This window comes from Equus quagga, unplaced genomic scaffold (genome assembly GCF_021613505.1).
Source record: "Equus quagga isolate Etosha38 unplaced genomic scaffold, UCLA_HA_Equagga_1.0 203_RagTag, whole genome shotgun sequence".
Taxonomy (NCBI): Eukaryota; Metazoa; Chordata; class Mammalia; order Perissodactyla; family Equidae; genus Equus; species Equus quagga.
The window spans coordinates 6,508,029-6,522,224 of NW_025798627.1; positions in this window are offsets into that span (position 1 = coordinate 6,508,029).

A 14,196-nucleotide genomic window follows, 5' to 3' on the forward strand; every position below is an offset into this window, starting at 1 on the left:
CTTCGCAGCTATGGAACAGTAGTAATAGTGAAACGAAACTATTTGATGAAGTACAAAATAAACATGCCAACATGCTTCGGAGAGTCAGTCCTACTCATTTTAACAAAAATGTGGTTGGTCCCTTAAAGCAGTGGGAGGAAACACAGAGGGAGCTCTCAAAGGTGATCACAGGTATTATTATTTAACAAATTGAGACAGAAATTAGAGAAAAACTTCCAGACTAAGGCTGCCCAGGTAGCATATTCCTCCCTGCCCCAATATTAAATGTAGATCCATAGCTTATTTGTTAACATGAAATTATAAAAGTTTCTCCAAGTTTCTAGATATAATTATACTCTTATGAAAATGTAGTCATTTAATTTCAAAAATTCCTCATGAAATAATTTAATTTCAAGGAATCCTATTATCTGGGTAAGAATTTTTTTTTAAATCACCTACAACCAACCAACCACAAGAAAGGGCTAACCTCAGACTCATCAAAATCAGAAACAGAAATTACTAGGACAACCAACATCTGCTGAATTTGAGAAAAAGATGTGGTGCCTGAGTTCTATGTCTCACCACGTCTATCCATGCACCAAAGCAACGTAAAGACATTTTCAAAGTCTTTCTGTTGTATTCTTTTTGGTTCATAACATTACCACAGCCTGCATAGTTTGCTACTTATGTGCCCTTCTTCAAAAATTTTATCTAGAGTTGCAATCTAGCCAAAGAAAACATGACTGATATGAAGCAAATAAGATCTTATCAAAGTGAATAAATGATCCACCAAAACAACCTAGAAGTAATGACACTCTGGTAGCAATGAGCTCACCTAATGACCATGTCTTGTTTTCTAGATACCATTTCCCACTAAAAGGAATCAGGGATCATTGGGAATATGGATGATAATAAATCTGCAGCAGGGAAAATATACGCACGCTAGATGTAGTAGCTCCAGAAAGGAAATACCAAAAAAACAAACAACAAAATTAATGAAGTTATGTCAAAAGGACCCAGAAGCCAACTTGAACGGGCTCCCATTGGCCAAATATGTGACAATAAGCATACCAAAAAAAAAGACTCTAAATCAGTCTAAAATATTGAAAAATTTTTTTAAAAGCTCACAGCAATACCTATCAAACAAAAGGGGAAAATACGAAATAGGAGATTCCTTTTTTCTTGAAAAATGCCAGCTACTAATTAGAAAACTATCATTTTGCAACTCCAAATTTAATAAATAATTCAATAGAGGTCATCAGTAGATGCTAAAACCATTAGGTGTAGGCATTACATACATATCTGGCCGCAAGGCCTGGGCAATCAGCTGAGAAGCCATCTCAGTGTGAGCCAGAGAGTCGTCAAGCAGCAGCGGCTGCTCTGGGTCTAACAGTAGTAGTAGTACCTCTGCTCCTACTCTGAGCCCTCTCCTGGGCTTGGTGTTGTATCTCATTCTCAACGCAACCATGTCCCTTCCTCCTGGACAACGGTAGCAGCAGTGGCAAGGAGAGACGAGGTCCCTTAGGGACACCAGAACAGAGAATGCAGCATCTGATTTCCTCAGATTGATTTCCCTCTGTTTTTCTAGCTCCATCCACTCCAGCCCATGAATCTTCTCCAAAAACGAGAGCAGAGCATTCAGCAGCTATGGGCCATCAGTAAGGGCCATTTAGCACTCACCCCTGCTCCATTACAAGGCCTGTCCCAGTAGCCAGTGAATAACTGCATGAAGAGGCTCTCAGATGCTGCCAACTGCCCAGGTGAGTTTGCCCTGGAAGTGATAAACATCTTACCAGGAAGAAACCAACATTTAGAATGCCTCATAAAGAAAGAATCCACTAAGCTGAATATAAGACAGAATAAACAGGTTAAAAAAAGAAAAAAAGATTTACCTATAAGGAGTAGGTACCTACAAAAAACAGGTCGTGTGACTTTAGCTCCTCCAGGAGGAAAGGCAGCTCCTGAATCCATGACTGTTCTATAGGAAGAAAGGGATACTCTTTTTTTTTTTTTCTCACCAAATCCATTAAGAGTTCCAAAGGTGGATTAATGGAGCTACAGAATAGAAATTTGGTAATAGCCCACTGTCCTCATAAGAAAAAGACCTCCATCCATGTTGTGCAAGAATCAGCTGACTCCCATTACCACCCATCCCAGTTAGGCCCTTCTTCTTCAAGAGGAGCCTACAAACTGGCTCCTACAATGTGACTGCAGCCCGGTCATAAGGCAGTCTGGAAGGTAAATGTCTTGCAAAAATAATGCTGTAAATTCCCTGAACTCATACTCTTTGGCAGAAGGGAGAGATCATGGTAGGGAAACCAAAAACCAACTGGAAGAAATGGAAGAGCTGACTTAGAGAAGGAAATTGAAATGTAGTTTGAGAGAGAGAAACTGAAATAGAGCTCAAATATAAGCCAGCTATTAGTGAGAAGATTAGACTTAAGAGGAGAGTCCTGTATGGACACTTGGTTTTCAAAACTTGGAAGACCAAGAATAAACAGCTCAAACAGGCCAATGACACTGTGGAGAGGGACTTAGCTGATAAAGGGAAAGGAATTCAAAAGCATTTTGTGGACATGGATATTCAAAACAAGAAGTTATAATCCTAATTGTAGGACATAAAGATGACACAGGATAACCCTCTGAGACAAGACAGTGCCTGGATTTCAAGATTTTCCAGAAAAGAAAACCTTAACTTCCAACACCTCCAATGGCAAAATGGAGAGCATGTTGTCTCTGGAAAAGTAGTCACAGAGTAAGGGGACAACAGTGAGTTGACACGACAGATGATGTGGCTAATGGCTCTGATTTGTTTGATGAGATTTTGATGGTTACCACCACCGAGTTTGGTCCCCTTCTTTCCATAGCCTCTCTCTCCATCCCTGAAGCAAAGGGCCAAGAAGCCTCCACATTGCAGTGACCCTGCGGTGTGATGCCAGACTGGGCCACCAGATCTTTGGGGTCCTTGGTGGAGTCGCTCATCCAGAACGTGTCCAAGTTCCGGGAGCACAGGTCATCTGACAAGTCTGGTGCTGACGGGCAGAAACTCCCGGTGGGCCTTTGTAAGGATGAGCCTTTTGTTGAACAGCAGGCAAAGCAACCTGTGCCCAGTTCCCAGATCCTGTAGCGCAAGGAAGACTCGTTCCTGTGCCAACTCCAGCAGCACAACGCTGGCGTTTGCAGCCCAGAAGAAAGAATCACGGATGGCATGGCGCCCAGCTCCGCCTGCGGGTCTGCTGTCCCATGGCCAGACCCACAGGGACAGTCCCAAGCTGCGCGTTCCCACCCACGTGCAGGCCTGCTCCTCGGGGCCTGAGCAGACGCAGCAGATCCGCGCGGTCTGCTGCTCGCGCTCCTTCTTGTGCAACTGAAAGCAACGATCGTTGACAGTTCCAACCGTCCTTGCTCAGTGGCTGTTTTCAACTGGAAAATCACAGTGCCCCAAGTCAAGGAAAGGCCCAAGTGAGGGACAGCAATCGAGCTCCTGGCCCTACCACACCCAGGGCATCTCCAACCCTTCTCCTGCTTGAGGCTAAGGAGGGAAAAAAATGAGAGGTGTACTTTCATGAGAGCTTCTGTTAGGCTGCTTGGTTAACCCCGCTGGTGGTGGTGCCTGCATTCTTTTGGTCTTTTTCATAGAAGAGAGTATAACCAAAACAACAATATATTTGTTTTTACTAGTTCTTTAAGTTTTACATAGGAAGATAAAGTTTGGGTATTTACAATTTTTTTCTTTACTAAATGCAGTTCTAAAGCCATGAATTCTTTATTCTTAAACCTCTTATTGATAAATTATTTGCAAGTTTACAGTGTAGTAGGTTATTATTATTGGTGATGTTGTTTACATATAGTGTTTTGGTGGAAATGCAAAATTTCAAATTCAAAAGGGGGAAAAAACACCACCTTAACACTGGCGAGACCTGGAAATCACCTTAACTAAGCAATACAATTAGCATCACTAATAGTGGGACAACATGACGTGTTGATCCATGCATGTGATGCAATATGAACTACACAGCACTAGCTATTAAATATTATGGCCAAAAATGTTTCAAATAAATCCAGTTAAGCTTATAAATTTATTTTCTAATTTACAGAAATACTGAAGACAGAGATCCTGGCAAAACAATACCTACCACAAGGAAACAGGAATGAAGAAGGAAATTGAGAATGCCGGACCTTCTAAAACCTTAAGCATGGGCCTCAGGCCTACAGCATCCCGTGGAAATTTAGTAGGTTTGCACAATTTCAGACCTCATGCTGGACTGACCAAATCAGAATCTACATATTAACAGATTCCTAGGTAATTCATTGACCACTAAAATTTTATGAGTGCTGATCTACAAGATACCTGACTGAAACTCTTCAAAACTCAGTCTAAGGCCCAGATGGGTTGGTGAATTCTGCCAAACATTCAAAGAAGAAATTATACCAAATCTCTACAATCTCTTTGAGAGGTGAGAAGCAGAAAGAATAGTTCCTAACTCATTCTATGAGGCCAGCATTACCATAACACCAAGACCAGACAGATACATTACAAGAAAAACAAACTAAAGACCAATATCTCTCATGAACATAGATGCAAAAATCCTCAACAAAATATTAACAAGTTAAATCCAACAATATATGAAAGGAATTATACACCACGACCAAGTAGGATTTATTCCAGTATGGAAGGTTGGTTCAACATTCAAAAATCAATGTAATCCATAACATCAAGGCTAAAAAAGAAAAATCACATGATCATATCAATAGATGCAGAAAAAGACTTTGACCAAATCCAACACCTCATGATAAAACTCTCAGTAACCTAAGAATAGAGGTGAACTTTCTCAATTTGACAAAGACTATAAAAAAACCCTACAGGTAAAAACATGTGCCATTGTCGTGAATGGTGATGGTAATGGGGGGAAGCTACACAGGTGTGCAGGTAGAGGTATATGGGAAATCTCTGTATCGCTCCCTCAATTTTGTTGTAAACCTGAAACTTCTCTAAAAAATAGCCTTAAAAAAAGTCAATCTAAAAAAATGTGAGGAACTCTTTAGAATAAAAAAAAGATTTAAGAGACATAAAAAATCAAATTTAGTGTTGGAAACAATTCCATCCTGGTTCAAAGAAGTTATAAAATATAAAACATATTATTGGAACAATTTGACTAGAGACGAAGCTTTTAGATGATATTATTGAGGCAATTTGAGTACAGACTAGATTTTAGATGATATTATGGAATATTTAATCTTCTTAGGTGCGCTACTGGTATTGTGGTTATGTAGGGGGAGTGTCTATCATGAGGAGATGCATGCTGAGGTATTTAAAGGTGAATTGTCATAATATCTGTAACTCACTTTCGAATGGTTCAGCAAAATCAAACTTGCAGAGAGGGAAAGCAAAGATAGAAAAATTTCTGGGTTTCTGAAACGTTTACTAGTAAGTTGAAGAAAAGTGAACGGAGATGTCAAAGTATGAGGGGAATGGCTTCATTCCCTAATTACATAAATATACTAGGACTCAAACACCAGAATACTTTTAAAACGTAACATCAAAATATTTTGAACAGTTTAAGTGTGAGTCAATAATATAATTAATAAATTATCCAATTATTTAAAATAGGTGACTTTCATTCCAGCATCAGAAAGCACGCATAGGTGGGGCTGAGACTATAGCTTCAAAACCAAGAATCATACCTCCACTTTCCACAGGCTGGAGAATCAATTCCTTGCACCTACTTCCCCAGATCCAGCGTCAGTGTTACTGTGACCCACAACTAGAGAACAGGATGTGATATATCCTTTGAGTGTGTGGATGTGAAAAAAGACTGAGAATCAGAGTCCAGAGATTGATACAATTGTATATGGGGATTAAGAAATGGAATCTGACTCGTTATTCTGTTAGACACAAGAAAGTATGTAGTAAAGCAGAATATCTTTTTTTAATATTTTATATGTCTGAAAAGTACAAAGAAACTTATTTTAAAGCACTTCAACTACTAATTCTCAAAAGGCAAAGGAAATTTTAAAAATATTTACATTTAGTTAAATATAATGATATAATTAGAATGAAATTACTTTGTGAAGTTATTACCTTTTTAAAAATTTTGTTGAGGTCATATTGGTTTATACATTGTGTAATTTCAGGTGTACGTTATTATATATCAGTTTCTGTATAGACTGCATCGTGCTCACCACCAATAGTCTAGTTTTTCTCAGTCACCATATACATGTGCCTCTTTATCCCTTTCGCCTACTCTCCCACCACTTCCCCTCTGGTACCCCCTAATCTGTTCTCTTTATCCATGTGTTTGTTTATCTTCCACATATGAATGAAATCATAGGGTGTTGTCTTTCTCTGGCTTATTTTGCTTGTTGTTGAAAAATGTGTCTATTACTATTTTATTTTTGAAAGAGCAATGCAAATACAACTTAAAGTTGTTTTGTGAATGTGTACTAAAAATAATCTTAAAATCATACCAGTAAGGAAGTGTTAATATAGTACCATAATTTTACCATTTCTGCAGACTAAGGATCAATTGTCTTTATTTATCATAGACTGGTATTGAAGAGCCATGGTGTTTGTTCAGTTAAGTTCAGTAGGGCACAACAGGATGCTTTCCATTTTTATGATCTAAAAACACCAGGAACCATATGTTCAAATCGTTACATACTGTCATTAGTGATCATAGTGGCATTCTTCACATCGACATGTTGAAGCCCTGTCTGCTAGTCTTCCCATTATGAATTATGAATTTAGAGACATATAAATTAATAAGATTATTATGACTTACTGACTTTTATATTATTATATAAACTAAGCCCCAAAATATAGAATCATGATTTCCACATCTATTACTACAAAATATATATGTACAAATACATAAATAGACATATATATATGAATGCATATTAAAAATAAATATAAATCTTGAGCCAGTCTGATGGCCTAGTGGTTAAAGTTCGGTACTCTTACCCTTCGGCAGCCTGGGTTCGTTTCGCTATGGTAGAACCACACCACTTGTCTGTCAGCTGCCAAGCTGTGGCAGCAGCTTACATAGAAAAACTAGGAGGACTTATAACTAGGATATACAGCCATGCACTGGGGCTTTCGGAAGGAAAAAATAAAATAAATATAAATCTCAATTGTCTTGAATAACGCCTAAGGACAGCATAAAATCAAGTAAAACATCCATAGATCTCATTTTTCATTGACTTCAAGACCTGTCATTACTAAATTACAAAATGAATATAAAGTTATAAATTTCATCCGAAAGTACAGGTAAATATCACTGAAGTCACCTAGCCCTCTGAAATTTATTTATAATCAGGTTAATCCCCTTTCTCAATTTCTGTGAGAAACACATCTTTCTTCAAGATATGTATACATATACATGTTTTTCCCTATTTCCAGGGTTGCCACCTTCCCATAGTCACATTGAACTTTTTTCTTCTTGCTTTTCCTTTTTTTTGCGGAAGATTAGCCCTGAGCTAACATCTGTGCCCATCTTCTTCTACTTTATATGTGGGAAGCCTGCTGCAGCATGGCTTGACAAGCAGCGTGTGGGCCCCTGCCGCAGATTCGAATCTGTGAATCACTGGCCACTAAAGCAGAGTGATCGGACTTAAATACTATGCTACTGTGCCAGCCTTTTTCTTCTTGCTTTAAATTGTTTTTCTTCTTTTCCAGTCTACTCAAGGTTTTCCTTTCTTTTTGTTTTTGTTTTTTTAGGCTCCCTCTGTGTTTACCAATACAGGTAATACAAGGTACTTGGTTGTGCAGAGAAACATGGTGAGGTGTGGTCTCAGCTCCAGCTCAGCCTCTAGGCTCCCTCCCCTCACTCTCACCCTAGTCTTCCTGTTCACACACATCCACTGAATTCCTGGGTAAGTGTTATGTACAACATTTTCTTTCCCTTTTTTCTATTGTCTTTTGCTGAATCCTTCTCTTCTTACAGAAAATGGCACAAGTTATTTTCCTAGACAAAATTTTTCTCCCACAAAAAGAATTTTTGTGATGTTAAATTATTATTATTAATATTGTTACTAGCATATTGCTTCCAAACTCAGAGCAAACTAGTTACATTTCTTCTTTCTTATCTTTTACTTTATAGGCAAAGATGAAGGCAGAGAGTAAAACGATCAAGAAGTATTTCAAACCAATAGTGTTCAACTTTAGCTTTCGAAAGCCTGGCTTCAAATAAATGTACAATAAATTCTTGATCATTCCTTCTCCCTTCAGTAAGTGTTCTGCATTTAAAGATACAAAAAGGAGTTCATTTTATAATAACCCAGGATTATATAAAAGGGATATACTTTTGGCCTAAGAATGTGTGTGCTTATTAATACTTTTGCTAAATTTAGAAGGAAAAGAAAAACAAGAAATTTGTCTTTAAATGTATAAAAAGTATCAAACTGTTGTATTGTCAGAAATTACCTAATTCAGATGTTCTCAGCAGGTGTGGTATCATGCCATAGACATGATGTACTGGAAATTTCTGGAAGTAACTTGGGGGGTTGCAGCTGACATTTTATGGGATGGGGCCAAGAATAATAGATTTCCCAAAATCATTGGGTCACTACCACCCAAACAAGAGATATCGTATATCTCCCAGAACTTTTGAACATTCAACCAGCTATCTGTGAAGAGAAAAATATGTATATAATTAACCAAGCATAGAATTTTATTAAACATTTAATGTAAACCAAAAGGGCTTTTTTGCATAGTATATATTGAATTTTCCATTAATGTAATTATTATATAAATCACCAGAATTGTATTTTATTTCATTCAAAATTTTAACAAGAGTTGGTCATCATTCTAGAAAATCATGTCACCAAAACACCTGCATGTCCATACAGGTCTGCAGTACAATATACTTGACTCGTTCATTAATTCTATATATAGGCAAAGAACCACATTTTCTTATTTAAATGTTTTGGCAGTTTGGCCCAAGCATTTAAATCTTAAAATGTAGAACTTTTAGTGTAAATTATTTATTTTCCTTTACTTTAAGATGAGGGAAATTGTCAACTTTATTTAAACCAGTACACAGATAGTTTACACTAAGCATAAAGAATATTTCAGGATAGTAGAAGGGATGCTACGAAATATTTGCTTTAAAGAGCGACAGTCAGTCCACGGCATGAAACACTAACGTGGGCCACAGTCGCCTTTTGGATCAGAGACTTTTAGTGGGTGATTTCAGATGTTATTTTTTTCCAGCTTAGCCACTCCTTCACCATGGGCAAGTCCCTGAGGAACACTGTGACTCAGTTTCTCTATCTGTAAAATAAAGATAATAATAGCACCTACTTCATGGGCTTATTGTAAATATAAATGGGTTAATATGTATAAAACACTTAGAACTGACAAGCACCAAATAAGAAGCAGACGTCCCAGTCACCACCATCATCATCATCATCATCACTATTAAATCCAGAAAAAAATACACATGAATAAAAAGTGTACATTGCAGTGACAGCTTTTTTCAGGAATTACTGAAGGGGATTTACTTAGGGAAGTATGATAGTAAACTCGTTAGGAAATGATGGGGACATTGATGCTGACAATGTAGTGGAAATATGCCCGAGAGAAGAAGCAAGCTTCAGTTTACAGAGTATCAAAATAGACAGGACATCAGTACAGAGATGTCATATAATTGAATTGAAACTTGAGCTTACAGGAATTGTTCCACCGAGGTGTGGGGAACCTAGGGTCATGCCTAGAGGTATGAACAAAGGGGAGGTGCACAATACGTATTTCCTCAACCCACATGTCTCTTTCTTCATGCAGATGAAAAGGGAATAATATGAACTTCAAGGAAATCCTTGAATGAGAAATTATTTTAGAAAACGTAAAAAGCTATAGGGAATATGGTAAAATGGGAGAGGAAAGCCCCACCTAATGCCAGTGTGTGTATGTTATATACCATAGGATATTACACCACTTTAAGGTCAGTCACCTCTTTTCTTTCCAACCAGAAGTTTACCTGAATCATTCTTCCAAAATCCCTGAAATCATTATTCTCATGTAAATACCCTAATTCAATATAATAACAACCATGGTAATAATATTAATAGTAATAATAATGTACCTAATATCTAAGAGTACTTACTATTAAGTTTTTATTACACCAAAGAAAAATTATATATTAAAGTATAGATTACTGCTTATTTAAAAATACAAGGGAAAAGACAAACATACAAAGGCATTATCATACAACTGATTTCTAAGCTCTATACTTTTAAAATACAAAACAGTGATCATTACCCTCAAAAGGTAGTTTATTGAAACAAATTGATTTTTAAGTTGGTCTATAACTCTTTCCACTTGGTTTTCTTAACAAATGTTACTGGAATTTTCAGTTTCATCCCATATAGAACTTTTTTTTCCGACATGTTTACTTCCCAAAGTAGTACATAGTTATTTCTTGCAATTAATGTCAGCAACTATAGGAAGCTCCTCTAAGTTACGAGAATTCAATATGGTTACTGCTTCGAAAATAGTTACCATTTTAGGTAAGACTCTTGTATTGAAAGGCAAAAGCTTACTGGGCAAGACATGCCATTTGAGATCAATAGGACTATGAAAAACTTAATAAGAAGCACTAATAAATAAAAGAAGATTAATTAATAAATAAAAGAACCATTTTTTATAGCTTCTCATGAATTATCTAATCCTTACAATTTCTCTGTGAGGAAACAGTCATATCACCATTTTGATGAGGAAGAATATAAGACACAGAGAACTTATATTTTACGGGTGACTCTGAGGATAAAATCTTAATGGAATGAGTTAATGCACTCCCAAAAGAATCCAACTATTTTTTAGGGAATAACATATTCTGTATCTCTCATTTTTTTCACTTTATCCTTAGTTCATTGTCTCATACTCTTTGCCATTAATTATGGTAGAGAAAAGTGGGAGGTTGGAGTAAGTGGGAAAGAACAAGAGATAGAGGTACATGAAAGCATAGCCTATTGAGTTAGCTTTGCTAATTCGATTTAGCTTTTAAACTATTCTGTTTCCTGAAATATAAGATTTGCAAAATGTCTATCAAACAAAGAAATGTCTGTTGTCACATTAGCATATTTTATTCTTCTTAATTTTATTTGTAATCACTTTTTTGGAGTGTTTTCTCTCTATCACGTTATTTGTGGCACATAAGTTATGACCTGTTTATGGATTCACTTAATTTGTAGAATGATCAACTAAATTAAACAGCATAATATCCCAAATATAAAATTGTAATTCACCTGTGCTAAATGAACATTTTTTGGGCCATCCATCCATAGTTACTGACTATGAATAATCTGTAAATAAAGATCATGTACTAAAAAGATCAACAAGCTTTATATCAGGCACCCAACTAGTTCAAAGGTGAGTCACATATGCTTAAACCCTAAGCCACAGAATGAATCAGTTGTAAGTATCAGAAAAAGAATTTGAATCCTAATTTCTGGCACCTGTTTAAGCTAGGTGAAGACATTTGGTTAATAGTCTACTAACAATAATCTACAAGAAATTTTCCATCCCATTTGTATAAAAACAAGTATTAAATTGAAACTTTTTGTTCTGTTGTTTACATTGACTTGTCTCTGGTAGTATGAATGTATACTAACAATTATTTCTGTTTTTCATAAATAGAAAGTGGTCAATAGTTTATCTTAAAATTTCCTAAACTTTTAACTGCAATCACAATCCAAAACCAATTAAAATTCTTTTCAATTGCCAAACTGTCATGGGTATAAAAAAAAACCAGAATTACTTATTTCTTAGTTTTAATAACTCTTGCAAATTGTTCATTAAAGATTTAAAAATGTAAACATGTCAAGATTAATATGAATTTAGCTTCTGCTTCTAGTATAGAATTTCTAAAACAAAATGTATGTTAGAAAAACAGAGAACTTTCTTTGCTCTTACCCTAGAGTCTAAATGGAATGTGGCAGAAAAATAATTAGTTGAGTAAATTTTATCTTACTTTAACAAGAGACAGGTATTCTTATGCCATATGTCCTTTGAAATGGTACTTTTACTCTGGAGAAAGCATGAAAGAAGAGACTGACAGAATAGCAGTTTTAGATAAAGTCCTTTTTTTCTTTCCAATCCCATTTTTATTTGATTTAATCCAGTTTTATTGCACGATGATATTTACATTAAATCAAGTTGCTACGGAAATAACGGTTAGATCAGGCATTTACATGACATGACATTATCTGACTTATTTCCCCTTAATTTAATAGGACACAAATTGAATTTGAATGTAAGATGCCAAAGGAAATCTATCACTAGTTTTGTGGTTGTATTTCCGTATATTGCCCTTTTACTTGACAACAATAATAAATCAATGTCTTGGTAAGACTAGTTTAAGAATCTTTCCTGTTATCCATTGTCCTTGATTGAGCAAGCATCTGTCAATGTATTTGTTTATATGTGACTGCTCTGCACATTGTGCTAAAAATCACAGGATATAACAAAAAACATATTTCCTCTCTTCATAAAGTTTACAATCTAGTAAGAAAGACAAAATAAATTTTAAATAGAACAGCAAGACATAAAAGAGTTCAAACTAATAAAACAGATCTTAAAATATAGGGGCCGGAAATCTATCTGCTTGTGAGTTGAAGTTAAAATATTCACACTTTTTGATAGCCCACTCTGGGTATGACACTGAAAATGTCAAGATATAAACGATGTTCAATGTTATGTTTGGGTTTCTGAAAGTATTTCAAACAAGTAATGGTTAGACCAGTGGAATTCCATATAGCATTTAATAACTATGACTACTATACAATCGAGATGGTTAGGTATAGAAATACTCCAGAAACTAATTCAATCATTTCATATTCCAGGTGAGAAAACTGAAGCCCAGAAATTTATTACTTGCCCAAGATAACCAAGTTAGTTAGCAGCAAATGTAAGAATACAAATCAAGTTCCTGATTTTAGACAAGACTTCTTTCCACAAAATCATATTGTATCTCCCTGGAATAGATTATGATGTCTACCATAAAACCTCAAATTTGGAAGGTACACAGGATACTATATAGGTTTTGAAAACACGAAAATGAAAGCACTATTTCTATCAGCCTAATTCCTATAGAATGAAGAAATGTGATTAACTTGTTTTCAAAACAAGAGGGAGAGCTTGTATTTGAAAGAGAAAAAGAAAGATGTTAGACACTCACTGTGTATTAACTGAGTAGGGCCTAATTCTAGTGTTTTATGTACATCACATAAAAATCCACAAATTAAGGTTAAATGTGATCAGAAGTAATATTCTCCATAAAAAGGAATTATTCACACACACACAAAAGATTGAAATAGAAGCTTTTAAAATCTGGGAGTCAAGGACCGTGTTGCTCTCGTGCTAACAAATTCCATATGTACATACATGCTTGTCAGTTTCATCTTGTAAGTCTCCATTACTTAAAAAAAAAAAAAAACCAACAATAACCAAAAGAAAACGCAAACATACACAACAAATAAACAAACATAAAAGGTAAATATACCAGATATCAGTGAGGAAGTGGTATATAAAAAAAAGTTGAAGATATTCAAAACAGATTAATTTTAAATACATATTCCATAATTGAATTGATTACAGTTTCAAGGTTAATAATTCCTTCAACATCACCTGTAAGATTCTTTACTGCTCCATCATGTAAATCCTTAAGGGTACGCCAGTGAACTTTACTTATCATTGAACTTAAATACACTGCATGTGGATGTGTATAGACTTTCCACCATGTGCTTCTGCCCCTTATATAAATAATTTCTACATGATTACATCCTTAATATTTTTCTGGCCTCAAGGCCACATATACTTGCTTTTTAATTAACACCTTTAAAACCTGTTGGGGGCAAAGTAGTCCCTAATAGAATTCCAGTTGGGATGAATGTGCCAAGGCTTTTCCCACCCCAGGGCTGTTTTTATGCTCATTTTCTTTGTTGGGGAATGAACTCCAGTAATCTCAATGCTTGCCTCACTCGGGTCTTTGCTTAAATTTTCCCTAATCTGATTTCTTTCCTCAACAACTCTATCTAAAATAATACTTGGCTCCAGTTTATGTGTCCTCTTTCTCTTTAACCGACATAACCTTTCTTCATAAAACACATTCACCTGAAATATTATATATTTGTTATTATATTACCTTACTGTTGGTTTATATCTACCAGAACATAAGCTCTACAAGAGCTGGGAATTTATATTATTCATCTCTTTAT